Raw genomic sequence first — 9,934 nt, forward strand, 5'->3', positions numbered from 1 at the left:
CTCAAATACTGCAGTTCGAGAAGCCACCCATACATTTGCATAGTAACTCCTTAGTAGATACTTAAAGCTGAAACTAACATAGTAGACACTGTAGGTACCTAGATTGCCCCCCACAGCCACCACAAGGAAACTAAGCAGCAAAGGAGAGAAGTTTCTCTTCAAGATGAGGAGCTGACAAAAAGAGGGATTAGCCATTTCGCTATGCCAGCAGCCACCTCTGAAATCCAAGTGCCTTGGTCCCACTCAGATCCTAAATACAAATAGAAGCTATTCTTGTCATGGTGACCAGTCCTGTGCTTTTCAGTAGAGTCACTTTAACAAGATGATGAAGACTTAGCCCTGGCTATCCGGTTGCGGTCATTGACCAGAAGTGACCGAGAGCACCATGGACACTAAGATCAAGTAGACCATAGCAGACAGCTCTTCCCCAGAAGGAGACACCGATAGCAGAGCAGCTCATCTTTGTTCCAGTACCAAAAATCTTTAGAACCAGGCTTCAAAGAAAATTTAAGCATATTTAAGTGCATTTAATTTCAACAGTTAGCATTTAATTACTTGTCTGAACTGACCATAAACTCAAGTAGTGTTGGGCAAGGTTTAACTAGGAGAGGCTTCCCAGATTATTTGGGGGTGCCAGTCCTGCCCCGTCCCCATTCCCCTCCCCCAGTGCTAAAGAAAGCACTATATTTTGAAGTTACATCTGCATGGGAACTCAGGTACTGCACGACAGTTATGTTTGTTAGCTTTTCCAATTCATATTCTTCACTCAGGGCTCAGAACTATTTTTGGATCCACAAACTTGAATTTGGAGCCCTTTTTCAGCTCTGCCGGGCTCACAGGACAGTGTCAGCAGCTTTGTAACATACATGCTCACCCTACTGGTCGCACATAGAGGTAGAGACCCCCACGGTCCCTCCCACAGGTACTCTGGAGTTGTAAATGACTTCTGAACTCTACTCTGAAAAAAAAAGATTTCTTGCTTTTATTTAGAAAAATAAGTTTAAAAATCCCCCAAACTGAAGTGGTCTCCTGTTCTTAGAACACATTAATGCTTTCTTCATTCTCTAAGAAGTTTTTCTGGCCCCAGTTAATTTTCCCCCGCCTGTCCAGCTACCAAACTGAAGAAAATAACCAATTTTTATTCACACACCTCTGGTTTTCAGCAGAAGTCTGTTCAAAGGAAGCTTCACCATGTAGCCTTCAGTACTAGTATCTTCTCAATACTTCAAGAGCCTCCCCACATACACTTCTCAGTGCTTTTCCTCTTCAAAGAGGACTGACTACTGAAGTCACCTAGCAGCATCTTCCCTGCTTATTTACAGTACGGCAGAAAAATGCATTTTTGAAGTTATCTGTACCCTAGCAAGTGTCATTACCTCACACGCAGTGCAACTCATTCTTTTTACACTGAACTATTCTATTTTACTTAATGGCATTTTTCTGTTATTTCTCTGTAGAGACTTGGAACTGTTGCTGAATACAAAAACGCATCTACAACACTTGTGCTCCAGAGATATATGCCTACCCTATGACTCCAAAATTACTTCCTCTAAAATTTGATAGGGAGATGTGTACTACTTTGTAGTATGATCCATTTCAACTGTGTTACAGCAAGGTAGGTAATCCTACACTGTCCCAGTTTTATAAGAATCCAGGCAATTTGAATTAATAGCATAAAAGTATAGCACTTACCATAAACATGGAACAGTTGCTTTATTGCACTTGTCAAATGCATTCCTCTCTTTGGTCACAGTTATGGTCAAAGAATTTAACAAAAAATTAACAAGCAATTCATAATAAAAGGGAACTCAAAAAAAGTCAAAGCTGGAGAAAGCATCACATACCCTACATGTTTGAATTCTTATGTTTTTTCCAGCCTGGGTCACACTCTTAGGTCAGCAAGTTTCTTATAAGCCCCATCCCTCATTCAGTACAAATTCCAGAGTGGAAAGGACACCAGAGAGGCTCTTCCCTTCAGCCTCCCGATAAATACAGAGTGACTAAACAAGCAGTTCTAGAGGTGTTTACCAAGCTCATTTCAAACTGTTTTTCTGGCTGTATCTAAACTGCCCCATAGACCAGCCAGGAAGAAAGAGCCATCCTCACCATCTCACCTACTGAAACATGCTTATGACCAGCTTTATGGTGGGCACCACTGCCTGTGGCAAGTCTCAATGCTCCCAGGGCTTAGCGCACCTTTGGGTACTTCGCATGGCCTCCAGCTACTCCCCATCTGCCCTACGGTGACGGGGGATGACAGCTTGAGAAGTATCGCCTCCCCCAAACTCTTCCAAGGGCCAAGTGGGATCTGCAGACAGTCTGAGCTCATATTGAGTGCTGTCTCCTTACATGAATAGCAAGACAGGGTCCAGGCACCAGCTTGGCAGAGGGCTGTCCCAAAATTCGCATGCTTCAACAGGTCCACCTTGGACAAACCCCTAAGATCAAGACATTCAGAAGTATTCTGAGCCCTGACACAGAGCACCACCTCAAATCAACAAGGAGCACCACACAATTTCCTTGGGACCATCCACTCTGGAGGAAGTCATCTGAGACTGGCAGTCCACAGTTTGGAAGAGAGGACGGTAACACTTGCACTGTTCCTTTAGAAACCATTGCTGAAGGCAGAAGGTGTGGCTGGAAACAGAAACCCTCAATTTTGAGAAAAGTGAATGGATGCTGCACACAGGATAAAGATCTGCCCTATTTGCTAAACAGAAACAGAAGCAGTAGCTCTGCACAGAATGGCTGACAACATCATTGCCCAGGTTATTAACCTAGACGGCTCATCATGTGTACAGCCATCTGCCCACAGCTTAGCTTCAAGTCGCAGGTATCTGAGAGAGAGCCCACGGGCTGCCGTGCCCACACAGAGCACGGCTGGAGCGGACAAATCCTGCGGCACTGCCAGCCCCGCATCCTCATGCTGCTGCCAAGCCTCGAAGCTTGTCCACCTCATTCCAGGCTGTCCACAGAGCAAACACTTTAAAGTCTAAAATGTTCTTCTATTTTCCAGCACCAAAGAACAACAGTGGATAGAAAGAAATCTCTAACATGGTATTTAGGAAACAGACCCCTTTATTTTTAAAGTACTACAACTGATCTGAAAAATTCATGTGTTTGCTATAGTAGAGGCAAATAGCTTGACAGACCCACTATAAAACAAACAATTTCCCATTTTGATGTGGCGTGGTGGTGGTGGAAAGCATAATTTTATCTGCTTTTACTGCACTGACCTCTGAACCTTTGCATTATAATTTGAGAAGCAGCTGTGTATTTAGACTCACAACACCCTGCTACGTTCCTCAGTCTGTCCAGCCAGCGCAGAGAGCGTCTGTCACTCTCAGCGATTAGGCTGCCACCGGGGAAGACCCAGTGCCCCCTGCCCAAGACAGGTGCACACCACTGTCACATCCAACATGTGTCCTTTGGGCTTGTTACCACTGTTGTCATCAAAGCATATTATCAGTTTATTTATCAGTAAGTGCAACATCACACAAGAGACTCCCAGTAGTTTGAATTTAATTAACATCTTAGCGGTGCCTGTCAAAGGCTTCTTTTCTTCCAGAAGTGTAGCACGAAGAGTTTAAAGATAAGGTACTAGGGTCAAAGCAGAAGATGCTGCAGGAAGCTTTTTTTTTATCAAATTGAAAAATAAAATATCCTACTAAATAAAAATAATTTGAAGTAATGAAATAGATTTTTCTTCAAGTCTGCCACAGGCCTAGGCAAGAATTATTCTTGTACGCAAAGTGTAAAAGCCATAATATAGGAAAAACTCACAAAGTTTAAAAATGAAAAGTTTAAGAACCTAAGTGTCTAATACTTGTCAGTCATGGGTGTGTTTCAGTAATCCTGCAGGCCCAGGGGTCCATATGAAGGTCCCAAACACTGCCTGTTACTTGAGAAAGCAAGGGAACCTCCAGCACATTAGCATTTTGGCCCTGATCCAAGAAAGCACTTAAGCACATGCTTAACTTTAAGCACATGAGTGCTCCCACCCACATAAAAGGACCACTTATTCACTGAAAATTAAGCATCTGCAGAAATACTTTACTGTATCAGCTTCTTTGCTGAGCATCTTACAGGATTACACCCTATCAAGTGACTCTCTGGAAAAAAAAAATACCACCTAAACAGAAGTTGACTTCAGGCAGGACTGCTGACTGCCAAGAGCTGCCTAAGCACATGTGGCACTCCCCTACGGAGGCCCACGTCCTCCTCGGCTCTCACAACAGCTGCACAGCAGCAAGGAGCCTCTCCCGAGGGCAGCGCATGTTTAGGGCTGCTGTTTCAGCCTTTGCCTTGTGCTTCTAAAAAAAAAAAGTTATGTTGAAGCTATTCACTCCGACCAAAAGCTTGCCTGCTTCACTGAAGGCTGGGATGTAAAAGCACAGACCTGCTACAAGGCACTACACTGCCTACATGAAGTGAGACTTGCTTCCAGTTAACATGAACAAGGTGTTAAGATGAAAAGCGGCAGTCTCCTCCAGGTTGGTTGCTTTGGATCACACTCTAAAGACCTTAAATTATTTACAGAAGGAGGTGGCGAGGGGATAAGAGCAGCACAGGAATTAATGTATACAGGCAGAGGGTAAGCCAGTAAAAATCAATTCTAAGCAGGCTGTGGAAAGAGATTGTGTCATGTCTCCCATGTGCATTTTTGGAGGGTCATCACAATCAATCACAGATATTAAATATGGTTCAGGCTTCCACAGCAGAGTAATGCTCATCAGTTCCTCCAGCTACATTTAGAACAGTGAAGTTACTCCCAGTGATAGATTAGATATCCCTAAAAAAAAAGTCCATGTCCAAACACCCTGAAGCCCTTCCAGGATGAAGCCTGCTTATGCTTCCCTCTTTGCATTCTGGATCTCCCTCCTTGGGTAACAAACCTGGGTGCAGAAGGCGGGATCCCAGTATGAGCAACTAGGGAACTGCAGGCTCAGGTGTTCCACAAAAACCACTTAACACTACAGGTTAACCTTAAGGTTATCATGACTGTTACAGAACACAGAACTGGTTTAAAGTAATGGTTTGTTACTAATTACAAGCTACTGATACCGGTTTGTTAGTGGCAGAAGTTTAAGACGCATTTGAGGGAAGCGATGGCAGAAACAGCGAGACAGCAGTTTGTGGTTTATACAGAAATACTAATGCAACCAAGGCTGCTGGATCTGTCTGAGCAGCTCGGCTTCGAGATGGAGAATATATCCCTCCTTCGCAGTGCATCTACATGGTGCTGCCAACCCACCTTGAAGTCAGAGCATAAGCAGTAGTCAGTCCACTTTAAAGAATGTTTCTGTTTCTGCTCCAAGCTGTGCAACAGGCTGCTCCTGAGCAGAGAATTTGTATTATTTGTACTGAAGTCACAAGCTGGCCACCCACCACGCAGGTTTCCTACCTGCTGCTCCACACCAAGGCACACCCTGCGTGCAAGACACCAGCACAGGCACCTGTCAGCCCCCATGATTTGTGACCCATCTGACAAGGACGGCTGGAGCCACTGTTTACAGCCTGGTGTCACTTTTGGCTGTGTGTGTTCCAGCTGCTGTTGTTGGGAGCACTTTCCTTACCAGTTCAGATCAAAGGCTGCACCATGACAAACACATGAGTTTCACAAGGCAGTCAGCTGTGCACTATAATGAAGGTGTGCTCGAGATGTTCCTTAACATTTCTCTCACTGTGCCTAAAATTAGCATCAGCTTGTGCAAGGATTAAGATCAGGTAGACGGGAGCTACCAGCCACAATGCTGGCACCAGAAGAAAAGGTGACTTTAAGCGAGACTTTCTAAGTAGTTTTGAATGCACATAAAGGACCAAGCCATAGCTCTTACTCAGCTTTCTATAGTGGACCAATTGCAAAACAGCTTTTTTTATTACTTGATCAGATACACAGAGTACTTCAATATCTAGATACACAACCTCATGGCACACGACAGAGGGTTTCTAGTGGTCCTGTAAAGAAATCCTTCATGCTTCGTAACTACACCATTTTAAAATCAGAAAAGCAATTAATCTTGCACGAAGATCCAACATGCACGTCTTGTTAAGCAAGAAACAGTGATGCACGTGGCGTGACGTAGTCACTGGCCAGGCTGAAGTGAATGCAACAGGAGTCAAAGTTTCCTGCACCATTACCTTCCTGGTGACTCCTAACTTCAAAGTTTTACAAGGAATAAGACAACAATTTCCACATTTGACTGTTTCACTTTGAAAGGAATGTAACCTAGGCTTAGCTATTTTCTTTCCACGTGTATCTCGTATAGATATATTTATCATCAAGTGATTTTTCCTCCTCCTCTTCCCCCTACTTAACAGCTCTTGACTTTGTGTGGCCCCTCTATGCCAGTATATTGTTTGTGCTTTTTGTAAGACCCTACTTTAAAGTATGACATGTTTATGTAGGAGGCGTTGATGGCTAACACAGGCTTCGGCTCAGTAGGGCGTTTGGGATGGTGTCACAGAGGAATGCTCTCCCCTGATTTATGAGCATGTTACAGCTATTCAGGTGGAGTGGCAGGACCTGGCAGTAAGCACCATCATACAGATCAAATGTGTTTTAAATTCATAGATCAGGCTGAAGCACTGCCAATCGCCACAGAGTTGTGGCAATGGCAACTAAGCCCTCTATTTTTAAGAAGAAAGCAGTCTCTGAAGACAAGGAGTTGCCCTCCTCCTTAAGCCTTACTAACCAAAATCCTGCACTGTTCTTATGAACGCTGTTCTGCAGTTTGATGATGGCCTATGTGCAGATTCAGAGACAGATGCTTATGCTAGCCTACAAGTTTGACATATTACAACATTCTTTTCTTACGACAAGTCTGATTCACCCGTTTCCAGATATTTAACGACTTGAGGAAAATCCTTCAACCCCTCCCCTTTTAATCTGCTTTATTTATAATGGATAGAAGTTTAAGAGATGTTCTTTAGAGGCACATGACTGAAGCTTTCATGTTTATAAGCCCATTCACTCTATACTGTGCTCCACTATAGAATAAAAGCTTTGGAGCATCACCTGCTTCCCAGCAGCCAAGTCCCATGCTCAGTGTTTGGCTGGATCCTTTCTACGCAAGGGTTTCTTTAACATCTTCAGCTGTCAATGAAGTAAGTTCCCCTCATTTCCTTCATTGTGTGAACAGCTTTGCAGCTTGTTCACATCTGTGGTTTGCACCTTTCAGAGGTGTGCAGCTCTGTTTCTTCCTTATGCTGTTATACCTTCCTCTGATATTGTCAATTCGGCAACACAACTCTGTAAACCTATTCTCATATGCAAACCTATGCTGAATTAAGACACCTCCCAAGAAGTAACAGGAGTGCATTTTTGTAACATTTTTGTAAGAAGGGGAGAAGAAAAGTACGAAAACAAGTTATTCTCAGCATTTCTCATACTAAAAATCCTGGACTTGTTTAAGTGAAGCCATTTAGGATATGACCTGTTTCTAGGAGAAAGGTATAATGACTTTACTCCTAAAAGTCTGTTTAACAATTAAGTGAGCTTTATGCTGCTGCTGTCGCACATATAGGGAAGGAACACATCGCAAGGAAGAGGTTCCCTTGGCATGCATTGTTTCAAGTTAGGGAGTTACTCATCTCTACAGCAATCAAACAAGCAATACAACACATCACGAAGAAGTCTTCACTAATTGTTGCTGTCTTGACCAACTCAAAAGTCCTATAATCTTTTAATGAAGGCAGAACAGCACTCCCTTCCCCCCCCCCCCCCGGCCCCTCCCCATTAGGGTTAATAAACAGACTCAGGATTCAGCTCAAAAAAACCCCAGAAGACCCAGCCAGAAATAGGGTGATGAGCAATTCTGTACATAGCAGTTACATATGCTGACAACCAGCCTGTGGTGCACGACTTCAGCCATTCCACGCAGGTTTCCAGACAAGCAGTTCATGTTTACACAAATAAAGGATGATTAACTTCCACATAGGTACCAGTCGGGCAACAGAGGGAAATGACAACATAGTCAAAACCTGAAAGAAACAAACTACTTCAAACAGACCCAGGAGAAGAACCAAAGTCTCAGTGCATTGGAGCATACCTGATTGCTGCTCTTCCATAAGACGTTCAGCTATTATTGAGCAGATTTTGGAAATTACTTTTAACTTCCTTTTCATCAGCTACAACTCCAGAACAATAAATCAAGCTTCAAGGGTCGGTTACATGCATTATAAGCATAATAAAAGGCAACAGAATCTGTTACCATATTTTCTTACACTCAAAAAACCACCAGAACCACAACCCCCCAGAATAACCCCCACTGGCCATACTGCCATTTTATCCTTCAGAAATGACCTAGATCATTAAAAAGAGATCTCACCTAGACCTGAAGAGATCTAGAAGCTGAATGATTTGGAGAGGCCTGGTGAGCAGGTTCCTCCCGCAGGACTCATAGCTGATCTCTACCAGTTCCACTGACATTCACCAGAGGGTGCTTGTGAGTTTACAAGGCCAGGCTGCGTAAACCTGGCTGGCAATCCCACTTTGGGTCCAGGCTGTGGGAACGGAAAGAAAAGTTTCCTTTTTTCATCTACTGAAATGCTTTTAGCTCCTTTCAGATTTGTCATAACAACAATACACTTAAGGAATAATCTAATGCTGGCTTAAACCTGTGTTCATAAAGACTGATAAAAATGCCTTTCTCAATTTGATATGCTACACTGACGTATTGCACCTTTCTGTATCTCTTTCATTCCCTTATGGTGGATGAAATTCAAAGGCATTTCACAAAGTAATCGCTAGCCCCAAGTGAGGCTGATAAACCTATAAATCTGGATGCACAATTAATATGATGTAGTGAAAGCTAATTAATTGCTCTATATCCATCATCATTCTGCCATTACAAAGTTCCTTCCCCTTCCTCTCAAGGGCTTTTTTTCTTCACTGTATACCATTTCTGACTTCTTTCCACTGATGTCCAATGCTCTAAGGCTCTCTTACATGAACGTAGGCTTTTTCCCCAGGCCTACTGGCATCATTTCCATGCATGCTTCTCTGAACTGAACACAAGCCCTCAGTGTCTTCTGGACGTGGCTCTGTAGATATTTTCTGCTCCTGCTTCACTCTCTGAGGCCTGTTCTGAAGTCAGCAGAGACAGGAGCAAGGTGCTGCAACTACCTTCTCTTGGTATTTCCTCTCCTCCTGTTTCAGTGGAGGGGTGACAAGGTATGGAGCAGGCTTGAATCTTCCTCATGCCCCTCTCCTTTCCGAGCAGAGCTCTAGGCACACCCGCAGAGAGGCACCACACTAACTGGCAGCTGGCACTGTCTGTCTCCTGACAGCAGGGCATTAATAACCATTAACAAAACGCTATACAGTTCCAACATGATGTCAGTGGTATTAACCTCTGTCATTCCTGTATCAGCACCAGTGAATGACTGGTTTTCTTTTTTTTCCTTTAAAACTTACCTTCGAAATATTCCATACTGTCAAAACCAACGGCGGCTACTTAGAACAGCTCTTATTTTCCAATTTCGAAAATGAACTACCAGTTATCAGTAGTAACTATGTGGAGCAACAGCTGAATTTATCTCATTCATAATTTCTTAATGAGCTTTAAAAAAAAATGAACCAAAGCAAAGCCTTCATTCCCTACAGACTTGTGATCAGCTTTTGGGAGGTACTAAGGATTTGCCACCTATTAGAGAAAATAGGTGCAAGAGATTTGGGAGTTTTCTGGAACTGAAAGTTTATGAGCAAAGTACTCTGAACTGCTGTATTATAGAAAATCTGCTACTGCTTTCAGGAGTATGAAATACAAGCATCTTTTCTCAGCTCAAACTAGTAACCAGAGCACAAGCAATTCTTTTGAAATGGTATACTCATAAAACCTCTTACAATCTTACAGTATCTAGGTATGCATTGCTTCCCAGCTCAAAATAAAGTAAATGCAAGGCTATAAACAAATCAGATAAGATCCATAGG

Source organism: Chroicocephalus ridibundus, chromosome 4 (assembly GCF_963924245.1).
Source record: "Chroicocephalus ridibundus chromosome 4, bChrRid1.1, whole genome shotgun sequence".
Classification (NCBI taxonomy): domain Eukaryota; kingdom Metazoa; phylum Chordata; class Aves; order Charadriiformes; family Laridae; genus Chroicocephalus; species Chroicocephalus ridibundus.